This window comes from Passer domesticus, chromosome Z (genome assembly GCF_036417665.1).
Source record: "Passer domesticus isolate bPasDom1 chromosome Z, bPasDom1.hap1, whole genome shotgun sequence".
Classification (NCBI taxonomy): Eukaryota; Metazoa; Chordata; class Aves; order Passeriformes; family Passeridae; genus Passer; species Passer domesticus.
Window position 1 is genome coordinate 51,043,679 of NC_087512.1, and position 17,066 is coordinate 51,060,744.

The following is a 17,066-nucleotide window of genomic DNA, read 5'->3' on the forward strand; positions in this document are numbered from 1 at the left end:
ACTGCAAGCTGGAGCAATGTGTTTATCTTTGAAGTCTGTGGGCTGAGACTAAAATAACCAGCATTAATTATTCAGCAACATACAAGAAGTGATGAGTTTTCAATCAGTATAAATCAAATTCCTATAAAATACATTTTAAGTATAACTAAGATGGGCAAGATAAGCTCTTCTTATTGTTATCAAATGCTTCTTTGAATCCTCAAGGGTCAGTGTCTCTTATCTCCATCATTGATGAGATCTTCACGTTAACTGCTGTACAACATCATACAGATAGTTTGTTCAACCCTACTGGCAACAATGTCTGGTGTTTACCACAGATGATGTGTCCCTTTTGTTCTTCTTTGGTGACAATTTAAATTATTGCTTGTACACTCCTACATCAAACATCAGGGTTGTCAATATTTTAACAGATTAATTTTTCAAAGAACAGCAGTGTTTCTCTTCCTGATTTTACTAAATAAGAAGAGAACATGAGGCTAGCAAAAAATAATTAGATGAGAACTTGTTTATGTATAGCGTTTATTCAGTTGATACTTCTTACCAAATACATATATACATGATTTTTAGGTAATGGTGTATTTAACCAAGTGATGTAAAGTAACTCCAGATTGATGTACAATAACTCTCAGGTCATAGCTTTAAAATATTTGCTCTCCTCCCTTCCTTTAATCTTTCTGTTCCTGAGAGCTGTCGGTAGTTGTAAATGATAAAGTTCCAAGGTATCCGTTAGTCCAGTGGATTCCTCTATTTAAATGAAAAATCAAAAGTACACCTATGCCTTGTTTCCTATGGGAAAAAAAAATAGAACTCTAGTATTTTAGTCTTGGGCATTATTCAGATTTAATGGAAATATTGCACAGAATGAAATCAAATTTGGATTCGATTTTAAACCAGCCCTGCAACTCTCATCCTTACTAGTTTTACCAAAGTGTCTTTATAATATGGGTACCTCAGAAAAAAAATTCAAATAAATTTCTATGGAACTGTGCTGCTGTGAAAAAAGTACACTTTCTTAAGTTTACCCTTTCTTCACACAGATGTTACAAACATAGAAAATTACAAACATATATGTGTGTATAAATATATATATGTGTGTGTGTGTGTGTGTATATCAGCTGAAGGAGAGAATGCATGGTTCTAAACTTGGAGCACCACCTTTGGAAACACAGATGGTACTTAATGCAGTCTAAAAAATTAAACATCCAGTATTAGCAGTGGGCCAACAAGTTTTGATCTGGTATAATTGCTATCATTTGTAATCAGGTTTGCTTCCTGCAGTGGGTTGTGGAGGAATTAGTAAAGCTAAGAAGATCTCTAGAAAGCTGGGAAAGCAGGCCTTAGAAACAGAAAGAGCCAAGACACTTAGAGCTATCTGCAGCTGCAAAGTCTGAAAGTAGAAAATGTTACAATAGTAGAGCAAGTGAGGATATTAAACAAGAGCTTGAGTCTTAGGCTTGGCTAAGATAGACTTTTAGATGGCAGGAAAATACGCTTAGCAAAATACTAGAAAGTTTTAGGCTTACTAATGGAACATTGTGTATTGTTAATAAAAAGAAGACACGCAAGCACTGTGTGAAGCAGGTGTACGTGTACTTTTAGTAATCGGTTAAAACAACTGTCTGTAAGCTTTAGCAACATGCTATTGGCTAAAAAGTTTTTAAGATGCTCTGTAAGAAAGAAATCTTTGGCTGCTGCTGGCTGTACGTGAGCTTTGCCCTCTGCCTATTGTCTCAACCATGTAATGAGGCTGATCCCGCCAATAACGCTCAAGTCTTGTACCCGAGCAGCCCCGGCCCGTTCATGAAAAGGAAAAACACCGACACAGCTTGAGGCTTAGGAAGGCAAAGAGAGCCTGCAGGGCAGGTGGCTGTGCTGTGACTGCAGCAGCAGGAGGGGTCACCTCGGGGCTCAGGAGGGGCTCCGCTGTCCATCCGCGATGTGCCCGCTCCTCCTGCGTCCTGCGAGTCCTTCCCTGGCAGTGACAGCGGGAGCTGCTCCCTGCCGCCGGCCGGCTCCTCTGCCTGGAGTCCCTCCGAGCCGTGCAGTACAAGATCCCTCTTGCCTGGAGCCAAATGTGTGCCTGTGCCTTGGGCTGGCTTTGCCAGCTCTCTTTTTCCAAGCGTGTGACTCCCAGGCTTCTGCCCCAGCCCAGGGATGTTTGTTATTTCCATCCCCAGCTAGTTTGACACGGTGAATCACTGTGGTTTTACCTAAGAGGTGAATTGTAAGAGCCTAAATGAGAGATGCGGGACTCCAGGCGGCTCTTCCAAAACGCAGTTTATCACATGCAAGACGTTAGAGCAGTCCAGGGTCGTGGGCGACAGAGCCTGTGCCTAGAGCTGTCAGCTGCATCTGCAGGCAGGCCTGGAGAGCCTTCCTTTAGGTTACAAACGCATTATATACTTTTCTTTGCTGAGCATCTTAATACAGTAGAACCAATCTATACCTTAACTTTTATCTATAGCCTATCATAACTACTACAATTACCATATTCATGTTAGTATTCTCCAATCACTAAATGTGTTTACAGTTTAAGCCAGAAGTTGTTTTTCAGTTTTCTTGCAGTGGAAAATTCTGACACCTTTTTTCTACTTGCAACATTTGCTGACTTGTTTGCCTGTGCTATCTTTCTGCTTAGTAAAAACATCTTCTTGTTTGAGGTGGGCTTATCCTTTGTTCTAAGTCATAAAAACCCCTTCTAACTAACATATCCTTTGCCTCCTTGGTTATCCAGGAAGACTGGCTCAGCAATTCTTTTCTTCTATATCAAAACTTGCTTCCATCTCTATTCCTTCCTCAGCTTCTACATTCAAAAATCTTTCTGCTAAGCATACGTATCTGTGAGACTTTCTTGTCAAATTTTCATCCTTCCCAACATCGAATCAATAAGATTGTGGTGCTTTCTTGTACACAATGTCCTGTTAGGACCAAGAAGAAGCTGCTCCTGCAGTTTGGCTTGTGGCTGTTCCTGCACCATTTGCTCCACACGGCATGACCAAACAAAGTCTATCCTTTGCTTTACTAAGTTTAGGCTACAGCTTCATGCAAATACATGATAAAAGAGAAGAAATGCCATAAATCCCCTTACATTTTTCCCCTCCCTAGCCAGGGTGCTGCCTGAGGGGGTTCTGGAGATGGACCACAACTCTCAGACAAATACCCTCAGACGGATGTTTCACAGACAAGACAGGTCTCTTACCCACAGCTGGACACACCTGTGAGGAATTGGGTGCCACGGCCTGTCACACACTCGTCAAAGCTTCAGGATCAGTGAAGAAATAGGGACAAACATTGATGTGGTCGCTCATCACGGAAACGAGAAGTGCCCCAAAGCCAATGTCAGTTGAAAAGGGAAATTCATTACAGACTGCTGCAACTGCACTGCTTAGACAGAGCGACCACTGCCTGATACAAGATGGCTGCAGAATGGCACCACTCTGCTGCCCCTATCTCTAAACAGAGAAATATCCATTTCAGTTCCCACAATCGAGTATGTCACGGGTTACTGAGCGCTGCCTACAGCTCTCTGTGTGTGTATGTCTGTAAAGAACCAAACATGGACTGAATTATCTGCATATCCACAGAGCAGGAGCTCTGCTCCCAGTGGAGTCCCGGAGTTTTCTCAGCAGGCCTTGGCAGCCAGTGCTGAGCCAACGTGTGGCTCTGCTGCCATCCCAAATCTGCCCTTCCCGTGCCCAGCCTGAGTGCAGGTGGGGCATGTGCTGGCCGTGGCCGGAGATTTCCATGGCCCAAATCCTGCAGCATTTCCATCTGCTCACGGCTTGGGGTAGCACAAATCACAAAACCCCCATCGCAGCTGACAAATGGCATTTCTTGCAGATTGCCACACTGCTGATGGACAAACACACGATGTAGCTGCTGCTCTCTGTGAAGAGAGCTGCGGCTACAACTCACGAGAATCAATTTCCATTGAAAAACATCATTTATTTCAAATTGCTGCACCCGTGCTGACAATACAGAACTACACAAATCTCCATTTGGATTAAGAACAAGAATTTATTAGATTACTACAACCAGTCTATGTAAAAATATAAAAATACCAACTTCAGTTAACAAAACCTAATTTATTGCCAGCCTCTACAACTCACTAGATACAAAGATCAATTAGGACTTTAACAACCTAATTTATTACATATTACTACAAGTGTACAGCCCATATAGAAATACAAAAATATGCATTCCCTTGTAGGGGTGCATTAGTTTTAAGTTGGTTTATTCCTGTACCCCCCATTTCTGTTTATGGTTTTGCCCGGGCTCTCTCTCTCTCCCTCTCCTTGATTGTCCCGTCAGTTACGAGTTATCTCTCCTAATCCCTCCCTGGCTGCCTGTCTGTTATTCAGTGTCCATACCCTTCCATCCAGAACCTTCTGTCTTGGACACTGAGTGATTGGACCAGAGGTCAGGGTTCAACCCTCAGTTTATTCCCACTGGAGATCCGAGATGTTTGTTACGCGTTATTCCCTCCTCTCAAAAATTTAGATTGGTCATTGTATTCTGTTTATAAGGCCCTGCCGGGCAAGCATTTTTGTCCGCGCCCGACGCACTTTCAATAAACCCTCCCGTTTTCCCTGTCGGCGCGGTCCGGTCTTTCTCCTGTGGGTCGCAGCCCAGCTCCTCTTCCAACGGCTCTGGGGGTTCTCGCCCTTCTGAAGGCATTCAGCCTTAAGCACTCTCCCTAGGAAGTCTCCCAGGGGGAGAGTGCCCTTCCCCCCTCAGTGCTGCCGGCGGCGCGGCCGGAGCGTGCCGGGGAGTCAGAGTCTTAGAGGCTAGCTGTCGCCGCTGCATTCCCTCCCCAAGGAACCTTGTACCAAGAACCTTATCGATACAACTGTACAACTATATGACTCCATACATGTTTAAATAGTACTAAACACACACACACAGAAATATTTATATATATAAAAAATATATATTGTTATATATATAAATACCTATATAACAATCTACATATGTAAACAGAAATTAAATATTACATAAAATACACTATATATATGAATAGATATATTACAGAAAGAAAAGGGACCCCAGCTGCCCCATCTTCAAAGCCTCTCCTGCGGCCTCTTCCTCCCGGGCAGAGCAGCTCTCCTGCACAGGGACAGCAGATAGGACATCTGGGAAGCAAAGGGAACACTCAGTCAGTAGGGGCACGTTTCCCTTGGCAGCAGCTGCACTTCCATCAGGGAAGAGGAAATGTCAGAGCCTCCCCAGGAGGGTCAGAAAGAGAAAGCAGCCGAGCGGGCCGGGCTGTGGTGAGCGCAGCCGCGGCGGGACCGTCCCGCAGCCCCGGCAGCCCGGCAGAGCCGGCACAGCGCCCGGGCCCTGCCGGCACAGCTGCCTTGCCCAAGGACAGCCCCTGTGCCAGCCGGGGCAGCTGCGCTGAGCAGCCCCAGCACGGGCAGGGCCCACGGCCACAGCCCACGCCAGCCTCAGCCCCACCCTGCCTCCCCGGCCCTGGGGCCTCACCCGGGCTCTCTCCAGGCCGGCAGCAGCAGGGCCCCGCTCCCTGCTCCTGCTGCTGGCCCTCGGCTTCTCCCTGCTGGCTCCCGGCAGTCTCCGGCGGTCCTCGAGGTCTTCATTGCAGCTGTGGCAAAAGTGGAGGTTCTGGAATTGGTTCCAAGGCCTGGCAGAGCTGCAGTCCCGGAGCCCTCTGTGCTCCCTGCTGGCCCCTCCATCCCCTCAGCCCCGCCATGCTCTCGCCAAACCCCCAGCCCCCTTCAGCTTCTCCAGCCCCTCACAGTCCTCTCACCTCCCTCAGTCCCTTCTGACCCATCCCGTCCCCTTAGACCCGCCACCCCCTCAGCCTGTGCCACTTGCCTGTCACCTCAGTGCCACCATGGCCCTGGGCTGCCCCACAGCCCTCAGCCCCAGCAGCAGCTCAGGGTCACCGTCCCTTCAGCGCCACCGCCCCCTCAGCCCCCTCAGCCCCCTCAGTCTCACCGTCCTTCAGCAGCTCCTCAGGGGACAGTGCCTGGGGCCACCGGCAGCTCCCAGCGCTCCAGGGACATCCGGGGCTGGAACTGCTGCTGTGCGCGGCCCGGCCGCCAGCTCGGACCCAGCCCAGGGAGAGGGGACACAGGGGGCACAGGGGGAAAAGCCAGAGGTGAAAAAGGCAGCCGAGGGGGAAAGAGGTAAAAATACTGCCTAGACCTACACTAACATCAATCTATCCATCTAAAAATCCATATAACTCTAACTACATATCGATGCAGATTTATAAATATAAAAATATTAAAAATATATTATTACTCTCTATGTATATAAATGTAAATTTTAAAATCTATAAATGTAACTACATGCACATAAATATAATTCTATCACATCAAAAACTATATATAGATTTAACTGTATAGATGTATATATATATATATATATATGTTCTCTATAAACCTACAAATATAACTATGTGGATATATAAATAGGATTGTATAAATCAATAAATGTAACTACAAGGATATATAAATAGAACTATGGAAATCTATAAATCTATGTATAAATGGAGGGATTCCACCTGCCCGATGGTCACAGGCTCTCCCTCCGATCCTTTTTCTCACGCAGGGCAGCCCTCCTGGCGAGGTAGATTAGGTGGAAATCTGAGAAGCAAAGGGAACACTGGGTCAATATTGGCCTCTGTGCATCTTTCCTCTTGGAAGTCACTGTCCTTGTGTCAAAGACTGTAAAAGATGGCCTGAAAGGCAGAGTCTCACTTGGCAATTTGAAGCCTGCTCTTTAAAGAGTCAGAATCCATCCAAGCATTGAAAATTTCTGAAGTTTTGAAGAATCCCAATTAAGTCAAAACCCTTGCAGTGCAAAGGGCACCCATGAGAGCTGGAAACACAGGCAGCCCCAGCTGCCACAAAGAAGCCCAGCCTTGTTCTTTCTCTGTGCTGACAGAGAGACCTCAGTCCCCACTGAAATGGCTGAAGCTCAGGGCTGCTGGAAGCTGAGCTATGAATCAGCACCGTTCCCTGCCGTCTGCAACCTGCCCTCTGCAGTGAGCAACAGCTCCTCCAAAACAACCACCAGCTCTGGGATGAACAGCTGGGAGGGAAAGAACTTCCTAGCAGGCCTGCAGGCTGCACCAGCTTTGCTCAAGCATGCAGATCCAAAGTGCTCTATCTCTCCTTTAGTTCTCACTAATTTGGGGTAATTTCAGGTTTTCCTTGAGCTACTGGATTTGTGACTGATGATTTGCTTGGCCTCAGAGCTTCTGCTGCTTGTATTTTTAATGTATCTCACTACACCTACCAGCAGACTGGTACAACATTGATTTAATGCTTGGAGACAAACAGCTCAGACTTCTACACTGACCTTTTCTTGTGGTTTTTTTCTCTCCCTTCAAGAGTCACTCAGTGTTGCCTCCAGAGCACTGACACCCTACAGCAAATTTATCCACGGACATCAGCACAAAACTGGGACACCCGAGTTGGTGACACAACTCCACAAGGTCAGCTTTATTCCCTCCTCCCTTGCCACAGCAGAGGACTCAGTGTCAGAGCCTCTGGAGAAGCGTGGAGGGCAGGGCTCGGGGAGATTGTGCCAGTGCAGGATTTGAACTAAAGGCACCAGGAAGCACCAGCCCTGCAGACAGGAGCTCAACTCTGCTCATCTCCCTTGCTGCCAGAGGCAGGCTCGCAGCAGCCATCTCACACCTCTCTAAACCAAGGGGGACTCTGTCCTTACCAAGCTCTTCGGGCTCCTGGGAATTGTTCCCGCACCTCCTGGTGCCAGGCAAAGCTCCTTCTGCTTCAGCTCTGTCCACAGGCTGCCCTCCTGAAGACTCTGGGGCAACATTAATATTCCCCTTGAAAGAGAAACAGAAAGGAAGAAACCCTTCTCACCAGTTACACCAAACACCTGGTCCAACAACTCCATGCCTCACACTCTTAATCCCTTGTTCCTAACAAGAACTCTGGGCCCCAAAGCCCTTCAAGAGTCAAAACAATTTCACTTCTCAAACACAGTCCAAAAGCTGTCAAAGCTGACAGTGTTGAACGTGGGGGTGACACTGAACACATAGAATGGCTGCTAAGGAAGGAGTCCTGGCACAGAGATTTGCTCCTCCTCCACAACCCTGAGCAAAGCAGTCTCATCCAGGCTGCAGCTTGGCAGGGACTGCATGGGAACACACATCTCTTCCCACAGAGCTGCCCAAGAGCAAGGTGACTGAGCTCTGCAACATGGACAGCAAGACTGGCCAGTTTGCCCAGCTGAGGATTTCCCAGATGGAGACTGGGCTGCAGGCACCAGGTTACCCAGAGGACAAGAAAGCTGCAGCTCCAGCCCAGCCCCACACACGGCTCTGGGAGCGCCCACACGCCCGGCAGGGCTCACACAGCAGCAGCAGCAGCTGCAGCCCAGCCCTGCTTTGCCTTGGCCTTCCCACCCAAAAGAGGCACAGCCCACATCTGCTGCTGGAACAGGCACCTCTGGCATGTCCCTCCCTGCACGGGACACTTGGCAATTCTCCAAACACTCTTCTCTTCTTTCCCACCAAACAAAGCCCCTTAGAACCTACAAAGCTTCCACTTCCTCACCACAAACACCCCTGCACGAGGGATTCTTCCCAGGAAAACAGGCACCCAAACCTGACCAACACAGGCTCACACCTCTTCATCCTTATTCAGGGGGAGACTTTTTCATTCCCTCTTCTTTAGGAAGTCTTGTTTCACCAAGCAAATCTTTTCCTGTCCATTCACTGAGCTGAACTCAAGAAGCCTTTGCTTCTCAGCCATGCAACAACATTCACAAGCTCTCAGCTCCCAGCCCTTTTCTTCCCTGTCCAATGCAGTTACCTGAGCAGAGGGAGAAAACATCTCCTCCAGCGTCTCAAGCACCATGTCCAGATCTGGTGGTGGCAATTCCTCTTCCCCAGGAGTATTCCACAGCCAGCTGGGGGCTGTCCATGGTGCAAAACCAGCACTGCCAGCTGGAGCGCTGGGGCCTGAAGTGCCTGGGGTGGCTGCAAGAATCCAAACACATTGGTCAGGCTCCACAATGTGGCTTTGGGACACAGAGCTCTAGTGCTGCCTTGGATCAAACATCACAGGAAGCACAGAGCAACCTCAGTTCCAGAAATGTATTCAGACTTGCCAGGGGAGTGGGGGAGTGAGTTCTCCTCTTAAAAAATATTTATCCTAATTCACATGTACACAGATTAAAGCATGGATTGTAAAAGGGATATAGACACACACACACATTTTATAATCACAGCCTTTTGCATCTTCCCAGCAGCTTTGGGATTTGGCTACATTTGGTTTCTCATCACAAAAGACCACAGAAAGTGGATTCACCCAGGAAGAGCCCAGATCTTCAGACACACATGCTGAAATTAAACTGTGAGTTTTTTCTAAAACCAGCCTTGTGGGTGAGGCTGTATTCTGCAGCTCCAACTCTTCTAGGGCAGGCAGAGCTCATTTCAGTGGTTTGCCTTGATTTTCAGGGCAGACAGTCTTAAACCTCTGCAATATCCTCTCACCATCCTAGTCTGGCTTCATTCAAAGAAAGAGGGGAGTGCACCTAACACTGATGACTTGTTAGGCAATATCTTTTGCCTTGCCCTTGTACCCCTACAGAAGGGCTGTCTGGAAAATGCCCAGAACACCCTCCAAATCTGCAGCAAGGACAGGAAAAGCTGGCAGAAAATCCTTCTGTTTTCAAGATCCCTCTTCCTAGGCGACTTGACACTTTCTACCCGATTCTCGCTTGAGATCTACCCATGATAGAGCACTGCAGGAAAACTCTTTAAAGGGTCACTAACCAGGACCTGCTTGGAAAGCAAGGGTAGAAACTCTTCCCCTGATGAACTGCAGGCTGGCAAATACTGCTCTGAAGATGTGCAGCTGCTTCCCTCTGGAGAGGCCATGGAAGGGCTGTGATGGTCTATGGGACGCAGAGAAACCGTGAGCTCAGGGCGGCATCTGCAGTCTATGGGAACCAGCGGAATGATGAGCTCACGCTTGAGATGAAATTTGCTGGTGCCTGGTTCCTCTGATGAAACCCCAAGAAATCCAGATGAGGCAAAGACTTTCTTGGGAGATGTCAGGAAAAGGTCAGACTCCTGAGCACCTGCGCTTAGCCTGGAAGGGCCTGGAGGCAGCTGTAAACCCTCAGGTGAGGCAGCAGTGAGGTCCTGGTATGAGAGCACTGTGTAGCAGTGAGGGAAGAAGAAAGGAAGCAAAGAGAAGGCCGTGTCACTATTGGTCTTTGGGTGTGTTTCCTTTGGCAGCAACTGTACTTCTATCAGGAAAGACAAAAGCTCCCATCCTCCCAAACAGGGTGAGAAAGAAAAAAATCCCCACATGTTCTGGGGCTATTCAACTAACAATTCCTTGTCTAATTAGCTCTGCCCTATTCGTTCAACTGTCTGGGAAAACTGTCCCACTGCTGCTCCTTGGCAGAAGGCAACTGCCAGAAACCCAACTGCCCGGTGCTTTCTCCTCTGCTCTACAGGGACAGGAGGCTCCCTCCAGCTGCGCTTGACTGGGACAGGGCTCTGGGCCAGGCAAGGAGCAGCGCCAGCCACGGCGCACGGCTGGGCCAGCTGCAGCCGAGCGGGCCGGGCTGTGGTGAGCGCAGCCGCGGCGGGACCGTCCCGCAGCCCCGGCAGCCCGGCAGAGCCGGCACAGCTCCCGGGCCCTGCCGGCACAGCTGCCTTGCCCAAGGACAGCCCCTGTGCCAGCCGGGACAGCTGCGCTGAGCAGCCCCAGCACGGGCAGGGCCCACGGCCACAGCCCACGCCAGCCTCCGCGCCCACAGCTCCCACTCTTTCTCACCGGCTCTGGGCGGCTGCCCGGCAGGGAAGGACGCCAGCGGCCGCTCCGTGCGGAGCTGCTGGAAGCGGCTGGGCTGGCGGCTGCGCACCTCCAGCCCCGCTGCCAGCCGCTGCCTGTTGGCCCTGGTCAGGCGCTTGATATGGAGCAGGAGGTCGGGGCGGTCGCGGCGAAAGTTGGGGTTCCTGAAGTGGAGCCAGCCCCCGGCATCGCCGGGCTCAGATGAGCCAACCCGGCTCGGCACCTTGTGGAAGCCGTAGAGGTTGAGCTGCCGCACGAAACTACCGAAGTGCGTGGCTTGGAAGGAGTCCGGCGTCGGCCCCACCCCCTCGCCGCCCCCGTGGGCGTCGCCCGGGCTGAGCAGCTCCCGCTCGAAGAGCGAGCGGTCGACGAGCAGCCCCTGGGCGCGGCTGTCCCAGCGCACGGAGCGGACGCGGGGGCTGTTCACCAGGCGCCACAGCTTGGCGGGGAAGGCGCTGGCGCTGAGCCCGGCGGGCAGCGGCAGCTCCGCCATGGCTCCGATCGCCGCCTGTGGCCGCAACGCCCGCGGCGCAACGGCCGCGGCTGCGCCGGCGGCGCGCGGCCGGAGGGGGGCGCTGCGCTCGCGCCCAGCGCGGCCCCGGCGCGGGCCGGACTTGGCGGGGACGAGCGCGGCAGAGCCGGGGCCGCGGGCACAGCGCGGGCGGGGCGGCTCCCGGCGCTGGCCGGGCTCCGCACGGCACGGCACGGCACGGAAGGGCAGCGCCCGGCACGGCATTTCAGGGCAATGGAAGCCCGTGGCGAAGGCACTGGGAGCAGTTGCGGGCTCTGTCCCCACTGTGCATCCCGTGCCTGGGTCACCATCGGTGACAGAGAGGAAGGACATTGCTCTGGCTTGGCTGGGGAAAGGATGAGAAGGGGGCATTAGAAAACATTCATTTGGTCTCCTTTTCAGCAGACTGGCTCTTTTTATCTCACCATGTCTGCCTGTCTTTGGCAGAGTTGGCACATTTCTCGTGCTTTAGAGTCAGCTACAGCAGCAGGAAGGGGCAGCAGGTTTGTCAGATTGATTTCAAAGCTAAAGTGCTGCCCCATGGATGGATGCTGCTTTATTCAAGGGATTTCTGGCCTGGAGTTGTAGTGAACTCATGCTGGTGTTTTCCCAAACAGTGTTGCCTTTTTCTTTCCTCAGGAATCCCCTCTTCTTCCCCCCATCTGGGGAGAGTTCCAATGCAAATGCCTCCTGCAGCCAGCTCTTGTCACTGTAGACTGACAAAGGAGATTTCACAATGGAGAGAGACTCCCTAGAGCTGCTGTGGAGAGCTGAAGGGGGAAGCTTTGTCCCTCAGCCTTGAAGTCTTGTTGGAGAACTGCTTGTGCTCTGGGGGACGCACAGCTTTTCCAAGCCCTGCAGGTTCATTCCTGAGCTTCCTGACACGCCACAGACTTTGGGGCTGTCATGTTGGAGCACAAATTTCAGTCTGGGAACTTTTGTGACACAGGGAACAGGATTAGCCCTGCAAGGCCAGGCTAGGGCCAAGAGCAGAAGGCCAGCAGCCTGCATTTGCCCCCAGGGAGCCCTCCAGAGCAAGAAGCCACTCCTGGCCAGGGGCTGAGGTGCCCGAAGCTGCCTCCCCGCTGTGCAGCTCTGCAGAGCCCACGCAGCGCCGGGTCCTGGGCAGCTGGGACAGCCCGGCTGCCCTGGAGCACAAGGAGTGTCCCAGAGAGAAGCTGCTGCCCTTTGCTTTGCAACTGTTTCACAGAGTCCTGTCATGAATCCACAGAGTCTGACATGTTTTTCTTTCTTCTCAAAAATGTTACCCAGCTTTTTGAGAAAATTGAGTGATGTAGCTTCTGCTGGTGGTGGTGCTTTTGTCTGCAGGTGAGGGCAGGTGATTTGAACCAAGGACGGAGTCCACTGTTGACATCCTAGCTTTGCCAAGTCAAGAAAATCATTCACAATTGAGCTACTGGTGCTGAGCAGTAGGATTTTTTCCTAGTTTTTGGAAAACTACAACCTTAAGAAACCCAACAGATTTTCCTCCATGAGGATACCAGCAGTAGCATGATACCAGTTTTTTCACCTCTTCTCTGTGTCTTTGGTGCTTTTGAGAGTTCCTCAGTGCCCAGCAGGAATGAAAGGACATGTGATAATGTGATTTAAGAGCTCTGTGTTGTTCCTTGCCACATGAGTGTTCATGACAAGCTGGACAGCCCACTTGTGGCTCTGTCGAGTTAAATTCATCCCAGTTCTGTGCAAACAGCAGCCCTGAGGTGCTGAGGAGAGCAAGGACAGTGGGTGGGTGTGCATGCACACAGCCGGGGCTGACTGCTGTGTGGGCAGAAGGTTTTGGACTGCTGTACATCTTCACTCTCCAGGCTGGAGGAATATATCAAAACTATATGAAATAAAAATATTTATCAAAACATATCAAAATGTATCACACAACACATATGAATTTATGATAAATGTAATTCATCATCTATATACTACATATTATATATTTTAATATAGATACTATAATAAACAGAAGATATAAAATATAGACTTGGTCTTTTTCTAAGCCATTGCCTGTGGGTCATACAGACCATCTCCTGGTGTTACTGCATTTGTGTCTTCTGGTACTACTTATTATAGCATCCGTGTCCTTGGGAGTTCCTTCAGGGAACTTCACACAAGGGGTTTCCATCGTTTCAGTGCCTTCAGAACTTGTTCCTTCCCAGTTCTCCAGCCTCCTTCTGGATTTTGGAGCATCTCAGCACTTGTGTCCGTGGCCCTTCCTTCATCCCCAGCCTGCAGCAGTCACAGTCACTGCTGCCTCCCCCTTGCTGCAGCTCATTTGCCCAAGTGCTGCCAAAGGCAGCGGAGCTGGCTCAGGATCCCTGTTGGCTTCTGGGCTCTGGGATGAGCTTCAGGGGGACACTTGGAGCTCTTCCTAAAGAGCTGCCCGTGGGATGGGGGGTGGATTTGTCCTCTCCAGGTGGCTCCTGCTTGGAGTTCTTCTCTCAGTGGAGTCCCGGAGTTTTCTCAGCAGGCCTTGGCAGCCAGTGCTGAGCCAACGTGTGGCTCTGCTGCCATCCCAAACCTGCGCTGCCCGTGCCCAGCCTGAGTGCAGGTGGGGCATGTGCTGGCCATGGCCCAATCCTGCAGCATTTCCATCTGCTCATGGCTTTGGGCAGCACAAATCTACACTTCTTTCAATAGAAACACTGCATGTCTTGCAAATAGTTACACCTGCACTAGTAATGTACAAATATGCAAAAAACCTTAAGTTTAAAAATGAAATTTGTTTTAAATTGCTACACTTGTGCTGCCAATGTATAAACATGCAAATATCAATTTAAGTTTAAAATGTAATTTTTTGCGAGAATTGTGCTTTGTAAATATATACAAATACCAACTTCAGTTAAAAAAAATATTTTATTGCAACTCTGTACAACTCACTGTACACAAATATGAATTGAAGTATAACAATTAAATTTTTTACCTATTACTACAATTGTACAACCCATATACAAATACAGAAACATCAATATCCCTCTCTAAAGAATTTCAGATCCAGAACTAAATAAATACAATTTTAGAACTATGCAACTCCATATATATTTAAGTAGAAGTAAATACATATATATCCATAAGAATATATAGATGCAGATATGTATTACATATTTCATTACATATATGACATATATAATATACACATATCAAACCTATCTATAAATATACAAATATCAGTGGACCAATAAAAAAATCCATACAACCCCAGCAATAAAACTACACAGCTACACAACTGTACAAGTATGTAAATATAACTACAGATGTAAACAGATCAACTTACATGCATCAATATAACAATACACATAGACAGATGTCTACACAAATATCAGTCAATGTATGTAAATATCCCTACACTTGTAACTATCCAAGTCTAATTGTACCCATCCACAAACAGAACTAGATCAGGAGGGATTGCAGCCCCCCATGTTCCCAGGCTCTCCCTCGGTCTCTTGCTCCTGGGCAGAGCAGCTCTCCTGGACAGGGACAGCAGATGGGACATTGGGAAGCAAAGGGAACACTGAGTCAGTATGGGGACGTTTCCCTTGGCAGCAGCTGCACTTCCATCAGGGAAGAGGAAATGTCAGAGCCTCCCCAGGAGGGTCAGAAGGAAAAGCAGCCGAGGGGCCGGGCTGTGGTGAGCTGTTCACTTCTTTCAGGCATCCCAGTTGCTCTGGGGGAACTCCCTCATGTCACGTTATTGAACCACTTCTGCACTTCCCAAGACTGTGGCCCCCAAATCAAGCAGTATTTCTGTCTCCAGCTGCTTGCACCAATGACAGGGAACGTCCTCTGACAGAGCTGGGGCACAAAGTTACCTTCCACAGCTCATCTGACAGGGCCTTGCTCTTCCTGTGCTTCCTGGCTTTCTCCTTATCTTCCACTTGGAAATTTTACAGCATTTCTTTTTCTTTCCCTTTGATCAGTGCTAAAATGCATGTTTCTCTTCCGAGTTTCAGTTTGTTCAGTGATCCTGTCAAGCGTTTTCTCAGAAGCTTTTATCATGGAATTGAGTGTTAATTTCAAAAGTTTTGGTGATTTTCTGTGTGATTTACACAAATCTCCTGCTAGTTAAGACACCACTTGGGAAGGTACAAAGAGGAAAAAGGATGTTTCTGTGTGTCAGTTCAGCAGTGGAACATTCATGGATAGATGGAGTGATTAGCTGCATTTTACATGTACTCCTAACCTGAAAGTGCAACAGGTAACTTGGGGAGAAATTAAAGTCAGATCTCTTCTCCTACCAGCCTGTATTCAAATGCAAAGTAAATAGAGCAGAGTGAAAATGTTAGTGCTCAGTTCCTGAAGTGCCTCATTAAGGTGTTCTGAGAGTAATGGAGATAAAATCTGGGCTGGCATTCCTAATTCCCAGACATTCATTGTCAGTTTCATTGACTCTGAAAACAGCAGAGGTGTGCCCACCATACCTTATCAATCCATTTGGGGATGGTGTAGGTTCAGGTTTTCTGAGGCTTTAGCTTTATAGATCTCTAGACAAGGCTTCCAGGACTCTAAATGGCTTTCAGAAATTAAACTTTTCTCCTTTTTTCCTCAATCTTTGCACCAGAAACCTTCAGTGAATGGATTCCACTCTAATACAACTCGAAGCTGAATCTCTCAGCTGTGTTTACAGTGGTGTCCGTGTGTCTCTTCTGCACAGTGCAATTTAAAAATCTTCATTCCCTTTTTTTTTGCTGTTTTAGCTTACAAATACATGCAGATGTATCAAAAATGTCTTTTTTTTTTCCTACATCACTTCCTATCTAGTAATTTCTTTTTATCCTGTTCTGATGCTTTGCTATTTTCATGTTTTATTCTAAGTGCACTTGTGTTTTCTTGAATGTGGAAGTTTTAGGATGCAATGCTCTCATACACCTGCTTTCATGAAACCCTTCATTAACATCAGCAGAAGTAACTGTGTGGTTCCTTTCTGCTTGGTAGAAGATTGGGGAAACTCAAGACATGCTTAGCTACAAAAAACATTTATGGTGTTTGGTGTTTCTCTAAGAGCTTAAGTTGATGGCAAAGCAACTGCAGCTGCTTGTTCACATCACAGAAATTGGAAGAAAGCACACTGTAGATACTGAGGAATGCAGTGCAAGGAGGATGGGTATCCCTTAATTATACCGGCAATTGATATCACTGGCAAAATTCCCTCTTTTCCAAAGGGTTTTCATTTGCTTTGGCTGTACTTTGCATGGCTGCAGGTCACATTTCACTTGATTTAAGGAAGTATCTTGACAGTTCTTGAAGAACTCACCCTCGGAGGAATTACTAATTTCTGCAGTCCTTGTTATATGCCCTGTTTTAAAAGACTTCTATGCTATTTTCTCCCCTCTGTGTTTTCACACTTGTTCAACAAGTTTTTTTTTCCTAAGAATATTAATCACAATATTCCAAAGGAGTAAAAAAATTATTGGATATTTGTTCCCTAAATATTTCAAAAAAGAGTAATAAAAAAATCTGTATAAATGCAAATAAAAATAAACTTGAGAGTTCTCCAACAAACCTCAAGAAAAATCCCCATGTATTCTATAAAAAACCAGACAATTAATCTGCAGAATACAAAAAGGGCATGTTCTAGAAGAGAAAATTTGTACCACAGTGCATTTGCATGGAATTATATGCTTTCAAGCTTTTTGCACTTCAGGGGCAGTATCATTCTCTGCATTGCAGTGTTCTGAGCATGTTTTGCTCACCGTGGCAGCTTTCTGCTCTCCCCTGGTGCAGATCATCCTCCC

The 17,066-nt window shown here is 48.2% G+C and overlaps 1 long non-coding RNA gene across 1 annotated transcript; it reads right to left on the bottom strand.

The window, feature by feature from the left end:
• Positions 1-5,529: 5,529 nt before the first annotated feature.
• On the bottom strand, positions 5,530-9,799 carry LOC135290940 (uncharacterized). Its single transcript, XR_010353769.1, has 4 exons — positions 8,814-9,799; positions 7,702-7,822; positions 5,959-6,611; positions 5,530-5,602 (listed from the first exon to the last, which is right to left on the bottom strand). It is a non-coding gene; the product is annotated as an uncharacterized LOC135290940 (long non-coding RNA).
• Between the last annotated feature and the right edge of the window lie 7,267 nt (positions 9,800-17,066).